General features: G+C 39.4%; 1 non-coding gene across 1 annotated transcript; it reads right to left on the bottom strand.

The window, feature by feature from the left end:
- Positions 1 to 718: 718 nt before the first annotated feature.
- Positions 719 to 833, bottom strand: LOC136734559 (U5 spliceosomal RNA). Its single transcript, XR_010810535.1, has one exon. It is a non-coding gene; the product is annotated as a U5 spliceosomal RNA (small nuclear RNA).
- Positions 834 to 16,289: the final 15,456 nt, after the last annotated feature.

Below are 16,289 nucleotides of genomic sequence, written 5' to 3'. Positions count from 1 at the left end.
CTTTGATTTGGTCACGGAAGTGATTTGTCTTTGATTTGTTGATCTAGAGTTGAATTTTAATTAGTTTTTCCCTTTTGTATAATTAGTGTAGTGCTACATTTAGTCTTTGTTTTTAAATAAATTTGACAATTTATATCTTTGGAATTGGTGTCTGCGTCCAATTATTACAGAAATTGAGTTCTACAAGACTCCAGGATTCGTGATAAGGTGATACTATGAATTCACTTCTTTAATTGAAATTTAAAAGTGTACCTTACGCTACATATATATATATATATATATATATATATATATATATATATATATATATATATGTATGTATGTATGTATGTCCAATTGCTTTGACAATACAAATGAATAGAATTGAGAGGGAGAGAGAGAGAGACAGACAGACAGACTGACAAACAGAAAAACAGACAGACATAGACACACACACACACACACACACACACACAGAGCCAGCCAGCCAGCCAGCTCAGCGATGACATCACGAGCCTCTCTCAGCTGACTGCTATGACATCACAGAGCACGTACATTCCGTTGCTTGCCGTCTGTCAACCACTCAGTCACTGCCAGCCAGACTGGCTGGCTGGCTGGATGGGGGGGCTGCTTGCTGCTGCTGCGTACCTTAGCAAGCTTATTTGCTTGACCGGCCTTCCTACTCCTCTGCCCACATGCCCACCTATGCCCGATCTGCTGTTCACCTGGATCACAGCTCCGCCCCAACAAGGCAGATCCTCCCAAAAATGGTACAAACTCACCCACGATCCCCTCCACGGAAAGCTTTAGCAAAAGGCAAAAGCGTTATACGTAATGAAGAGGAACCCGAGTCCAAGACGCATCCGACCAGCCATACATATTTGTGTGTATTAAAGATCACATTTTCTTACATTTAGTTTTTCTGTACTTTATTACATCTTATTGTGATTTATAAATGTATTGTTTCTTTTCCATATGTATGTATGTATGTATGTGTGTGTGTGTGTGCCTGTCTCTGTGTGAAAGTGAGTGTGTGTGTGTGTGTGTATGTCTGTCTGTCTGTGAAAGTGTGTGTGTGTGGGTGTGAGTGTCTGTCTGTCTGTCTGTCATGTAACTCGCACATCTGTGAGGGCACCATTTTTGCAGAAGAGATGTACACATTTTGGAGCAACATATGCTGCCATCCAGACATCATCTTTTCCAGTGACGTCCCTGCATTTGCAAAAAGATCACATTTTATTACATTTTGTTTATCTGTACTTTATTACATCTTATTGTGATTTATACTTGTAATGTTTCTTTTCCATATATATGTATGTACAGTGGGGGAAAAAAGTATTTGATCCCCTGCTGTTTTTGTACGTTTGCCTTGAGATCATTAACAAGATCCTCCCATGTAGTTCTGGGCTGATTCCTCACCGTTCTCATGATCATTGAAACTCCACGAGGTGAGATCTTGCATGGAGCCCCAGACTGAGGGAGACTGACAGTTATTTTGTGTTTCTTCCATTTGCGAATAATCGCACCAACTGTTGTCACCTTCTCACCAAGCTGCTTGGTGATGGTCTTGTAGCCCATTCCAGCCTTGTGTAGGTCTACAATCTTGTCCCTGACATCCTTGGACAGCTCTTTGGTCTTGGCCATGGTGGAGAGTTTGGAATCTGATTGATTGATTGCTTCTGTGGACAGGTGTCTTTTATACAGGTAACGAGCTGAGATTAGGAGCACTCCCTTTAAGAGAGTGCTCCTAATCTCAGCTCGTTACCTGTATGAAAGACACCTGGGAGCCAGAAATCTTGCTGATTGATAGGGGATCAAATACTTATTTCCCTCATTAACATGCAAATCAATTTATAACTTTTTTGAAATGCGTTTTTCTGGATTTTTTGGCTGTTATTCTGTCTCTCACTGTTAAAATACACCTACCATTAAAATTATAGACTGATCATTTCTTTGTGAGTGGGCAAACGCACAAAATCAGCAGGGGATCAAATACTTTTTTCCCTCACTGTATGTATGTATGTATGTATGTATGTATGTAAGTGTGTGTGTGTCTGTCTCTGTGAAAGTGTGTGTGTGTGTGTGTGTGTGTCTGTGAAAGTGTGTGTGTGTGTGCATGTGTCTGTCTGTGAAAGTGTGTGTGTGTGTGTGGGTGTGACAGTGTGTATGAGTGTCTGTCTGTCATGTAACTCGCACATCTGTGAGGGCACCATTTTTGCAGAAAGAGATGTACACATTTTGGAGCAACATATGCTGCCATCCAGACATCATCTTTTCCAGGGACGTCCCTGCATTTTTCAGCAGGATAACGCCAAACCACATTCTGCCCAGATTTCAAGCGCATGGTTGCGTAGGCAGAGAGTGCGGGTGCTAGCATGGCCTGCCTGCAGTCCTGACCTGTCTCCGAATTGAGAATGTGTGGCGCACTATGAAGTGCAAATTAAGACAACGAAGGCCCTGTGCAGTTGCGCAGCTGAGGAAATGCATAATGGATGAATGGGGGAAAATCCCGCTTGCTAAACTTAACCAAGTGGTGTCTTCAGTGCCCAAGTGCTTAATAAGTGTTATTAAAAGAAAAGGTGATGTTACATAGTGGTAAACAGTCGACTGTCCCAACTTTCTTGGTTTCTTTTCACTGCTAATGAGATGCTGTAAAGTGAGTTTTCAGGAGCTCTAATCGTATTGATGAATTCATGCAGCATTTGTAATTGAATTTCAAAAAGAAATCCTTGCTGTCTGGCCTGTGTGTATGAGATGTACTCTGTCAATCTTTGGCTAACAACTGAAACATTGGTAGAACAGAAATGGCAACATAAAAAAGAAAAGTACATTTTAAAAGAGCACATTAAATAGGATGAATATACAGTTTTTTACAATCACTTTGTCACTAATTTCAGAACCTTGATGTCATTTTTCAAAACTCTAGACACAAAACTCAAAACGGTCATCACTTGTAACACTGCACAATACAATGTTTTGAACATTGGACAGCCTTTCATATCTTTAAAGAAACCTTGCACTTGCAGACTTGTTGGTTCAAATAACTAATTTATCATGAAATACCATAGTAACATAGTAACACAGAAGATACCGATAGTTTCACTGTGTAGTTGTTCGTACAATCATTAAATATTGTAGTACAAAATATGTGATACATGTTTCATTATGGTACTACACATAAATACATCACTGTAAAAGGACTAGTAGAGAGAATACTACAGACACAGTGGAATCATTGAACAAAATCTGAAATGTATTGATGCAATACAATCAAATCACACCATAGGTTTCTTTGAATCCATGCAACAATAATTAGCTACAAAAAAGAACAAAACTACAGTAAAATGTCAACTGCAGTGTTCCTCACCTGGCTTAGTGTAAAAAGCAAAACAAAGGATTGATTACTGTACTTCTAAATTTCCATCAGCCCTGTGTTCTGGTTCAGGTTCTCACAACCATTTTTCACAAGAGGCATCTTGAAACTGAACATACCTGAACATACTCAGTCATCAGCTGCTTCACTCTGTCTGCATTTCTTTCAAAAGGCACACTATACTCTGTGCTACACATTGGTATGCAGTATACAGTCATTTGACAATTGAGAGTAGCCTAATGTTTAGTGCATGCTGAAGACTTGCCGCTTCTCAGTACGGAAATTTCTGATGATTGAGGCCACAGTTGATCCTGAGTTGATTCTGAGGTTTGATTGAATCATTGTAGCTGCCTCAGTCATGGTCATGCCATGATTTACAACATGCTCTACAACTATTTCTCGGATTTCACTGGACACTATTTGCTGTTGCTGCCGCTGTCTGGTCCGTGGCCTTGTCCTCTACCACGTTCCCCCAACACCTCTCAAATGAGGCCCATGGCTGCCTCTCTGGTGAGGCCTAAGCCCTCCTCTATGACGAGGCCCACGACCACCTCTCAGAAGGGGTGCATGTCCCCTTCCATTCCTTTGACCACCACGTCTTCCTCCTCCCACTGCTTGACCTCTATTGTGACCTGGATGACCTGCCGGCTCCATGTTATCACTGTGTTGCTGGGGTGGATAGCACTCATTTCACTCGATACTCGTACCACAATGTGAAATCAATCATCAATAACCAGTTGGCAGTATTGGAAAAGCAATTACAAGGGCCTGCATACATACAGTAATGTCAAATCTGATGTGGAAGAACAATCATCTTCAACCAGGTTGGAGCGTTAGTTGCAATGCCTTTAATACACGCAGCGTGGAGAGGAACAGTGACTCAAGTAGATCCCAAAGTCGCTCTGCCTTCATTTTAACAGTCAGAGCTTTTATACACAAAAATCAAAGAGCTGGTTATAATCAAAAAGTCATTACTATGTTATCTTAAAAGTTAGCTAAGCAGAATTTATATCATTATAGGACAGAGTTCATAGATCAACACATGGATTAGGGAGCAGGCACTTCAATCATACTGTTTGACATTGTCTCCAAGATTCTCATCGTAAATAACAAGCAGAAATCAAACTACCTTCTGGCCTGACCTTCTAGCTTGACCTTATCTTTCTTAAGTATACAAGAGAGAAAAACAGGTATTAGAGAAAGAATTTCTAACTTTCCTTCCACACTGAAAACATGGTGTGGAAAAGTGCTACATGATGATGAATGATGATGAAATATTACATCCATAGATAATGTAGTCCAACTGGTTCATGCTCCTCGGTTATTGGTGTCAATGGATCTCATTATCCTGAAACTTTCATGATCGAAACATGGAATATTGTTTGTCAGTTTCCATAAAATTATGCATTAAGAGTAATGCAACAGTCACTTATCATTTTGAGCAGCTGTATCAATTGATAGTTAGATCTTTGTAATGAAATGAATAGACAGTGATCTCAGATGTAATGTGTGAATTGCATTTTGAAATGGTAATACTTTGATGTAAGTTGTGTCATTTTAGTTCAATGAACAAATGATCTGAGGTTGATGTGTATTGTATCCAAGCAATTGTAAAAAAGTGTTAGAGTTTTGAAAAATGTGCATTTTGATCATCGGGTGTGAGTTTAGTGTCTAGAGTTTTGAAAAATGACATCAAGGTTCTGAAATGAGTGCCAAAGTGATTGTAAAAAAGTGTAATATCAGGGGACAGTGGCTATTAGTGATCTGGCCTTCCGTGGCCTCTGTATTAATGTAACAGGTCACATTGTATGTGTACACTGATACTTGATAGTATAATATAGTACAAGTAAAAAACATACATAGGTATCATAGAAGTATTTTGCAGAAATGATTATGGATAGTTATCAAAATGGAGAGGAAATGCTAAATCCAGTCTCCCCAGGCTGAGCTTCTATTGCTGCACCTGCTAAGTGGCTGCTGGCCCCACTATATGGATAGAGCCACACCAAGTACAAGAGTCTCCCCATTGCTATTTATATCTCCCTATCCAGTCTTCTATAGGTGTCAGGGTGGGGTGCCTATTCCCCTGCATGCTTTGAAACCTATAGCACCTGGGACGCACACTTGGGATCCGGTTCCTCTGCCCCTCACATACACATGAGGAATCCCAGGTGCTCAATACGTCATACTGTCTCTTTCATCTCATGTGTAAACTATGGACAAATACATGACTAAACGTGTTAAGTTGCTTTTCCCAGAAAGCTTTGCGCCACGATATGCAAATAACGGGGACTATGATTGGCTCCCTGACATTACCCACACTGCGACTGATGCTACCCATTTCACTACCCAACAAAGACCCATAATATGCGTGTGTCTGTCTGTCTGTCTGTCTGTCTGTGTGTGAAAGTGTGTGTGTGTCTGTCTGTCTGTCTGTCATGTAACTTGCACATCTGTGAGGGCACCACTAATGCCGAAAGAGATGTACACATATTGTTTATTTTCCATATATATGTATGTATGTATGTATGCATGTCCAATTGCTTTGACAATACAAATGAATTTAATTGAGAGGGAGAGAGAGAGAGAGAGAGACAGACAGACAGACAGACAGAGAGACACACACACACACACACACAGAGAGCCAGCCAGCCAGCCAGCCAGCTCAGCGATGACATGACGAGCCTCTCTCAGCTTACTGCTATGACAGCACAGAGCACGTACATTCCGTTTAACAAATCGTTAAACAAAAAAGGTTATAAACACATTGACTACAATACCGGTTAGTAAGACGAAGGTGAGTCTCTCGTTAGTATTATTAGTCAGACATTAAATAACTACGCAGGTTAGTATTTATGTCAGGTAACTTCTCGTTATATATATATCAGTCTCATTTACGTTTAGGTGCCGAGAAAGATCCTATTTGTTACCACAATTTCCCTTAACTGATTATTATTCAATGATTAAGGATAGGCAGGGCCACCAATAATCTAATGTCTATTAACTTGTGTCAATTTCAGACTAAACAGTTAAACAGGAATGAGAAGATATTTCTCGGCGTTGACAGATTTTATTTCTAAAATTATCAACAAAACAGTTTAATGCAACACACATTTATATTTAAGAAAACTAAATGATATTACACATTCTAGAGTTATGAATCACAGATTAACATTTCTAATTGATTTCTCAAATGTCATGAATCACAAACTCCAAACTGTTAAACTTATGTGAACTTCGTCGCAGAGAGGCCTCTCTGGCTTCGGGCTCAGATAACAGCACACGGCACGAGGTCCGTGTGGTTTGGAACAAAGGCAGTCCGGTTCGGCTTTGTCCAAGAACTTCCACTCAGTCGATGCACCTGGAAGTTGGGGTTTCGGGAATGTAGAGTCTTTTCCAAACAGATTTTCCACTGGTTTGAATGCTCCAAGGTTGTGCACAAAATCTTCTTTGTAAGCAGGGTTCCACCGTAGTTACTTGAAGACAAAGTCTTTGAGGAAAGCAGGGCCCTGTTTGTTCCAAGGGTCAAGTTTCTTAAGACTCAAATAGCTATTTAAATGACTGACACTTTCGTATTCAGTCGACTTAGTCAATTGTCCAGCTGTAAAACTCCACTGATCAGGTGGGTCTGTAAAGTTATTTATTTAATAAAGTCCTTTAAAAGAATTCTTCGTACGGCTCAATCTCCTTCTCCCAGTTTAACTCTTCTGTTGCCGGCAAAGACTTGGTTGGTTTCTGATTCCGGTTCTGGCAACAGAGCTACAGGTTGAGCTGTGGCAGCGAGTTTCTGGTTCAGGTGAGAGAAAGAGAGAGAGAAAGACTGTCCGCTGTTCCTTAAAGTCTGTCAGATCAGTAGGTGATTGGTCCCTGAGTTCTTGAGATAGGATTTCGGTTTCAGCCCCCAGTGTCCTATTGGAGGGGGGCTTGATTTATGACTGATGTCAATCCATGCCATCTTTTGGAAATGCCGGTTGGCCCGGGTTCGTAGCTCTATGTCGGGATTTCGGCTCTCGTCCACTTCAAAGAGTTTTTATCACCTACAGGCCCCTTTCTCCAGACATCTCATAGCAGAATAACAAACTATTTGGCCTCTTCTCGGTGCCATCCTCCCCAAAACTGTCACTTTTAAGCAAACCAGTTCCAAGCTGATGAGCTAAGGAAATCTGATAACTTTGGGGGGGGGAGAGGTCTTCTTTAGATCCGTGCTTCAGCTCAGAGCCCAAATACTCTTATCCAAATACACCCAACATAACGCTACATATGTATGTATGTATGTATATATGTGTAGAAGGAAAATTAGAAATTATTTTCTTACACCTGTTTTTCTCTCTTGTATACTTAAGAAAGATACGGTCAAACTAGAAGGTCAGCGCAGAAGATAGTTTGATTTCTGTTTGTTATTTACGATGAGAACCTTGGAGACAATGTCAAACGGTATGACCTACGAGCCTGTTCCCTAAAACCATGTGTTGACCTATGAACTCTGTTCTATAATGATATATGTTCTGCTTAGTTAGCCTTTAAGATAACATAGTAATGACTTTCTAGCATGTATGGATGTATGTATGTATGTATATATATATATATATATATATATATATGTATGTATGTATGTATGTATGTCCAATTGCTTTGACAATACAAATGAATTGAATTGAGAGGAAGAGAGAGAGAGAGAGAGAGAGAGAGAGAGAGAGAGAGAGAGAGACAGACAGACAGACAGACAGCTCGGCGATGACATCACGAGCCTCTCTCAGCTGACTGCTATGACATCACAGAGCACGTACATTCCGTTGCTTGCCGTCTGTCAACCACTCAGTCACTGCTAGCCAGACTGGCTAGCTGGATGGGGGGGCTGCTTGCTGCTGCTGCGTACCTTAGCAAGCTTATTTGCTTGACCGGCCTTCCTACTCCTCTGCCCACATGCCCACCTATGCCCGATCTGCTGTTCACCTGGATCACAGCTCCGCCCCAACAAGGCAGATCTTCCCAAAAATGGTACAAACTGATCCACGTTCCCCTCCACGGAAAGCTTTAGCCCAAAATAAGGGACACATTCTGTAACAACATAATGGATGCCCACCCAACCTGTGACAAATCTTAGAAAAAAGAAAAACGGTCAGTCCTCCTGGGGGAGGGACACACAGCCACCCTGTCTGCCCAATATGTCAGCGCCTACCACAGCCTGAGGGACACAGTGACACACGAGCACCGGCTGTAAATATAATGTAAATACTCATTTGTAATGCATGTCATTGTATTTCAAAAAAGGAATCTGGAAATAGTAAACCAATTTTCTTTATTTGTATGTATTTAAGATCACATTTTATTACATTTTCTTTTTCTGTACTTGATAACATCTTATTGTGATTCAAAATTCTATTATTTATTTTCCGTATGTATGTATGTATGTATGTATGTATGTATGTATGTGTGGAAGGAAAGTTAGAAATTATTTTCTCACACCTGTTAATCTCTCTTTTATACTTAAGAAAGATAAGGTCAAGCTAGAAGGTCAGGCCAGAAGGTAGTTTGATTTCTGTTTGTTATTTACGATGAGAACCTTGGAGACTGTCACGGTCTCCCCTGCTTCTACCTTAGTTCACCACCAGAGGTCTCCCTCTCCCAAATACTAGTTTAGTGCTTCTCTTTTCCTTTGTCCAGTCAAACCAGTCTTTCCACATTCTTCCCTACCAGGTGCACCTGTTCTGTCCTCCTCTCCTATCATTGGTCAATCCTTCATTCACCTCGTTCAATCCCTCTCTCCTTCACAGTACACAGTACCCCTCTGTTTCCTAGATTCATCGCGAAGTCTTGCATTCTCTCCTGAATCAATTCTAAGCCTTGTTTCTTGATTGCCTTCCCGTGTATTTTTGACCTCTTGCTTCCTTCTCTCGTTTACCCCTTTCGGATCTCTCTACTAGCCTGTTCGCTTGATCGTTTGACCTGGACTGTCCCTGTTTATGCTCTCTCGTTTTGCCCTTATTGGATTATCTGCTTCAACTCTAAAGCCTGCACTTGGATCCTTTCCTTTTCCTAAAAAAACCTGTGATTCTTATATGTTCAAACCGAATATTGTAAGGGACATATATGCTGCAAAAAACACATATATAAATTGCATAATATTAATGTATTTTTAATCATATATGTCCTACATACAACTAAAGGCATATAGTTTTTGATGAAGTAAAAACATAGGAAAATAGTGCAAATTTAATATGAATGTCCAGCATATGAAGACATGTATAAAACACAGTGCAGTTTAGCAGTATAAGGCTGTACTTAACTCATGCTCTTGCCTTGTCCTAAGTGGAGCCCTATGCCTATAATCAAACATGGTCATATACTGTATAATCAACCTTAGATCAACTGCTCTTTCAAATCCTGTAGGAAAATGAACAGTCCGCATAAAGGTCAGTGATATTTTGACAGCAGATCCTCGAACCAGTTTCTGCACTGTACAATTTCCAAATTTGCCAACTGCATATAAGTGATATTGGTCATCACTGACACAGAGAAAGTGTGAAACTGTGAAAATACTGCCATCTTTCAATATCACAACCGAGTTGTTCCTTTTCTTTGTCTTTGTGTATGTTTGGCTTTGAATGACCTCTCCGTTGATAACTATTCTGTTGTAGTACCTGCCAATAGAGGTCCCAGGTACATCTAGCAATGCATGCAATGCATTCATATTATTTTCAGACACTGGCCTAATCTTTGGCACTCCAAGTGCAAGTCATATCTAGTATAATTCTTTACATGACGTTTACCAGAGGTAATTTCTGTGTAGAATGATTTAATTTCAGGTGAAACATCATTGGATGAGCAGGCCTTAGCTATGCGTGGCAATGCCCGAGACCATGCTACTCTTTTGCAAAGCTGCTGAGGCACTGCATTACTGCTTTTGACTTGCTTGAGCAAGTAGCCATTATAGCTCTCAAACATGAAAGCAGACTGGGCCCAGAGAGGACCCAAATTCTCAACACTCTTAGTCAAATGCAGAAGTGAATGCATATTGTAGGTCACCTGATCTTCGCCATACAAAGACTGAACTGATTTAACATAAAGCTCAAGAGCCTCATGAGCATGGTCAATATCCTCTTGGCTAATGTCTGAACCTAGCAAAATGCTCACACCCTCCACAAGTAGAGCCCAGTGGCAAAGATACCTGTTTGGAAGTATCCCCTCCAGGACTGGCAAACTGTAATATAAAAGCCAGTTCTGTCATTCGTGAGCTTTCCAAAACCTTAGCTCAACAATAGACCGTGGGATTCTGGAAAAAATGCTTAGAGGCTTGATTGCTAAAAGATTTACATCCACTGTTACAGTGTTCAAACCAACATACCATGGTTTACTATAGCTTTTGGAATCAAACCATAAAGTGGCTATTTGCCGGCAAACCCCCAGCAACACACAATGCATGTAATCAGGGACCATGCCATTGATCAGGTCAAAATCTGGCAAGTCCACAATTGGAGATGGCCCTTTTATGCCCAAAATGCTCTGTTCATTATTTTTGGCAATCTCACCTATTTGCACAGTTGTGTCATGATCTCTAAGGAACACCTGGATGAAGACAGTGCCCACACCCATACTCTCCATTAAACTGCTTGAAATTTTGCAGTAAAGGTCGTGCAACAGCATCACATATGGCACATAATGCATAGACCTTTGTCGTTTTGATTGAGTGATCTACTGGATCCTGCCACTGAAGACCTGTTTGTCCAAGACTTTTGCATTCCTCCACAAAAGGTTTGAGGAAGCTAGTCATTTGTGGTTTTGATGACCCAAACCACAAGGCACATAGTATGACATTTGTATCTCTTTCCTCTGGGGGTAATTCATTAACAGAGCATAGTAAGGGCCATATGCTGTATTTAGATGACTGGAACACTGGCACTCCATCACAATTGAAAGACAGGGAAAAGAATGAATCACTAACTGATTTCAGATATTTGTACAACTTCCCATCTGAAAAATCTGTTATTCCATCTGTTTTGGTCATTGTAAATATTTGGAATAGGCTCATTCTCCAAAAGAGCTTGAAGTTGATTCCTCAAAGGTATACAAATAAAAAATTGACCCAGCTCTAAACTTTGTCTCACAGATGGTATTCTGATTTGTCTACATAATCTTTAAACTCCTTCTCTAGCATGTACTTGCTACTTGGGATGCTTGCAGCATCCCCACTACATAACCTTAACAGCTTCAGTAGGTCCTCCATTAAAGCCTCTGTTACATTGTGCTTCATGGAAAATGCGAGGATGTTCAGCCAACTGGCATCTGTGACATGGTCATTTGAGGGACCTGAAGACACCAGGTTTGATTGGTTGGTATTCTGTAACAAATGGGAAAGAATCCAAATTTGAGTGATCATAAGCAAAGTGTGTACCAAAAGAAACCTGTTTTACTCTAAATGTTGATATTCTTGTTCAACAATATGGCAAGCTGTTTTGACTGTTATTAATTCCCAGGATGTTCATCAAGATTAAAGCTAGTGTTCACAACCCACCCCACCATCTACCTGTATGCTCCTTTCACTTTTACAGACACAATAATACATTACATTTTAGCATTGCTGTTGTGCTTAGATTTATATTGGTGTCTTGAGATGGAAGCCATCTCCATAGGCTACAGATGAATATATTATTATGACATAAAATTATTAGCCATGCATAATATTTTACTGACAGTACTAATGCCAGGCTGCTAATTTATAGAATGTCTGTAAACCTAAAATGGGCGACATATCCTGCTGAGGGACACTAACATTGAGACGCTATGGCGAGCAGTGAAAGCATTGCTCTCATTTCTTGGTTTCATGTCGAAAGGGTGTTTGTTGTGAATATTTAGATATGGTGACTTCGTTCATTGTTCAGTTCACGGGCAGCATTTAAAAACAACATGACCAGCTGTAGTGGGAAATCTACTCGCCTTCAGATATGTTTGTCAATGCATTTTACAACATTTTAAACACATTTTTAAAACCTTAAAACTTAACATAACTTAAACTAAACATTATTTGTACAATTATGTTCAACAATAAGTATAATGCCTATTTATGAATATATTATAGTTTATCATATTTAATACACACATTTCTAGGGCCTATAAATTATCAATATGACCAAAACTTTGCTGGAAAAACAAGTTTTGCCTTGTTTTCCACCTGGTCCGAGTACGACGAGGAATCATTCTTTCTTCTTGGCAACTGTTAAAGCAACACAATTTTCGTTTCGCCATTTTGCATAATAGAAAACATCGCTACATGTAGGCAAGTGCATTAGGGCCATAAGCCCATACAATATGCCGATTGGTTGATGTTTGAACTGCTGCGCGGGATCCAATAGAAATCCAGATCACTGACTCATTGAAGCAGCCAGACAGCGGTAACACGGGCCGTTGCTTTAAGTTTCAACAGAGGTTTCAGATCGATTAAACATGGATTTCTAACGTCACCCCGAAGGAAAGAATAATTGTATCTTGTTGTAATTATTACTCAGGGATTTGTGTTGATTCAGGTTGGTTCATTTAGTAATTTATAAGCAAAGTAGTTGGTTTGTTCAATAAGACAACAGTTGCAAGAGTTAAGGTTACCTTGCTAGGAGCTAACTGAGCCAGCAACAACTTTGATATTGCCCTTGCTTCGTGTATTTAGGTAACGTGAACTGGATTCATGTATTTGTTGGTTTATGTTGAATGGGTATTATACCGTTAACATTAGACTACATTTACTTTTTTACTGTCAAGCGATTCAGTTTTGAATCTATTTCATTACACAAATCTACCTACGTTGGTCAGGGGCGGGTGGGTTAATTGAGTTAAAATATTTGAATCGCGTTAGTTTCTCACAACTAACGTTAATGAATCAGATTACCGCGTTAAATCGACAGCCCTCATTATCGATTGTACTAATCTTTCACAGATCTGCAGCTAACTTGCATGCAGCTGACATTTAGCTGGCCTAGCATTATGTCTGTGTCTGGCAAACTGGTCTTACAAAGCAAAAATGATGCCCATGACGCTACAATCAGACTCACAAGACACAAAACTGTGACCTTCCCATGTGAGATCTGATGAAACAGCCGTGATCTAAATTCACTAAAAGCCAAACTCTTCTAAAGCCCAAGGTGTGATGAGAAAGTTTGCAGTGGTCCAATGGGTCAGTGGGGAGGATGCTGGGATGTATAGCGAGGTGGAAACCGAAGCCATACGTAAATATGATGACACCAAGATGGATGACGATGGATACCCGCAAACTGACTGTTCAGCTGCTGTGGGATGGCAGAAAGGGAAAAAGCCAAAACATGGCTGGCCAGTGTACGCTGCCTCTATCAAGTTTGTGAGCAGTAAGTAGACCTATCTAATGCATTTAATTTGTTTTTACACTGTCGGGGCCAATAAATAATGTGAAGCTGTTATGATACACGGATATACGGATTCAGATGAAACTGATGTTGAGAATACACCGGTAAGACTGTTTGTATTCCACTGTCACCGAATGAATGTCATGCATATAATCACACACCATTTACTTAAGTACCAATTCACATAATAATACATTTGAACTTAAAAAACAAAGAAATCTGGTATTAAATCTAGGCTAAGTCCTACTGTTATTTAGAACAGTAAAACCAGCAGTGACAAAAAGTCTATGCAAGGGAAGTCAATCACCTTCATTTATATAGCGCTTTTAACAATATGAATTGTTTGAAAGCAGCTTTCCAGTGATAAGAAATGAAAGTGACAGAGATTGTTTTGGCTTTACAGCAGCTCTAGAATAAAGTTATTGTCCAGCTCAAGTTAGTTTTGATTGATTGACTTGCATGCGAAGATCATTAGTTATTAACGACAACGTTGTAACAGAAAACCCTTAACGCGCTCCGGCCGCCCATCCGCACAAAACAGAGCCTGGTGGCTCAACAACGCGCTCCCGGAAATAGGTTCCAAGGTGCGAGCGATTATCCGCTATCTGTGCGCAAACATACGCAACCTCTGCGCAAACACCGACAACAAAGTAACCTTCTTGTTTTTGCACCTGACTATGTCCAAAATACGCATGTCATTAAGAACTGTGATAACACTGTATTTGAATAGTCCAGAATGATGCATTAGTTAAGCATAAGTACACTAGTAATTCTGATTAGTAAGGACATATTACCCATTATTTAACTTGTATTAAACATTTGAAGGATCAACATTCTTTCATATTAACAACTTAGCAAACCATATTATTTGTGTGTAGTAATGTACCTCACCATCTATTATGTTAACTGGACTATGTTTAGTTATCTTCTACCCATTGATTAGCATATTCTGTCTTGATAATCTCTGAATTGTGTTCAGGGGACGGGGTTTATGTCAATTCTAGGGTTAGTGATGTCACTAACCCAGCCGTTTGTTGTAGTCCTTAAAAAACGATTTCTTTAACAGCAAATATCTCCCTTTGCTTTGAACTTTGAGCTTCGTAACTTTGCAGATGTTGTTTATGCTCAAACAGCAACATTACACACTAACTAAAGTTAGAAAAGTGAAATCATATTCAAGCACCCCGTTAAAGCTCTGATTTCAGAGAGAAGCGCAGAGAGCTGCTATTTGATTTGCGCTCATTTCAGTCCTAAAGTTTACACACATTCATTTCACACGGACATTATTGCCTAGTGATTTCAGACATTTAAGTTTCGTGATATGATCCCCTGGCTCACCTGTTATCCATCAAACACAAGCTGTGACTGTCTCAGCCTTAGCCGCATATTATTCGGCAAAATTATTCGTTATTGGTTTTGAAGCCATTATCCGTGCCTTTCCGAATAAGGTATTGTGCTTCGGGACACCCCTAGTGTAAATCTTTACAACAGGGAGTCCAATTCTCTTTAGTACTGTGTTGTTGGCAGTTTAGCCATAATTATTGCCTTATTCTAGGCCAATAAACATAAATATCACTGAATTAGTGCAATAATTAATGTGAATATAACTTTCACTTTAGAACAGGCGGTCAAATTGTCTTTCTTACAATATTTGAGCAATTTATAACTGTAAAACCAGCACTAATTAAACATAGTTACTAGCTTCATATTGTTCAGTTAATTTAATAGATACCTTATGTATAAGGTACACTTATAAATTTCAATTAAAGAAGTGAATTTATAGTATTACCTTATCACGAATCCTGGAGTCTTGTAGAACTCAATTTCTGTAATAATTGGACGCAGACAGATATAAATTGTCAAATTTATTCAAAAACAAAGACTAAATGTAGCACTACACTAATTATACAAAAGGGAAAAACTAATTAAAATTCAACTCTAGATCAACAAATCAAAGACAAATCACTTCCGTGACCAAATCAAAGACCATGGGATCGCATATGATAACACACAAATCTTTAAACAAAAAAGGTTATAAACACATTGACTACAATACCGGTTAGTAAGACGAAGGTGAGTCTCTCATTAGTATTGTTAGTCAGACATTAAATAACTACGCAGGTTAGTATTTATGTCAGGTAACTTCTCGTTATATATATATATATCAGTCTCATTAACGTTTAGGTACAGAGAAAGATCCTATCATTACTTGTTACCACAATTTCCCTTAACTGATTATTATTCAATGATTAAGGATAGGCAGGGCCACCAATAATCTAATGTCTATTCACTTGTGTCAATTTCAGACTAAACAGTTAAACAGGAATGAGAAGATATTTCTCGGCGTTGACAGATTTTATTTCTAAAATTATCAACAAAACAGTTGAATGCAACACACATTTATATTTAAGAAAACTAAATGATATTACACATTCTAGAGTTATGAATCACAGATTAACATTTCTAATTGATTTCTTAAATGTCATGAATCACAAACTCCAAACTGTTAAACTTATGTGAACTTCGTCGCAGAGAGGCCTCTCTGGCTTCGGGCTCAGATAACAGCACAC

Source organism: Amia ocellicauda, unplaced genomic scaffold (genome assembly GCF_036373705.1).
Source record: "Amia ocellicauda isolate fAmiCal2 unplaced genomic scaffold, fAmiCal2.hap1 HAP1_SCAFFOLD_40, whole genome shotgun sequence".
Classification (NCBI taxonomy): domain Eukaryota; kingdom Metazoa; phylum Chordata; class Actinopteri; order Amiiformes; family Amiidae; genus Amia; species Amia ocellicauda.
The sequence above is the reverse complement of the archived record's forward strand: the minus strand, read 5'-3'. Positions and strand labels throughout refer to the sequence as shown.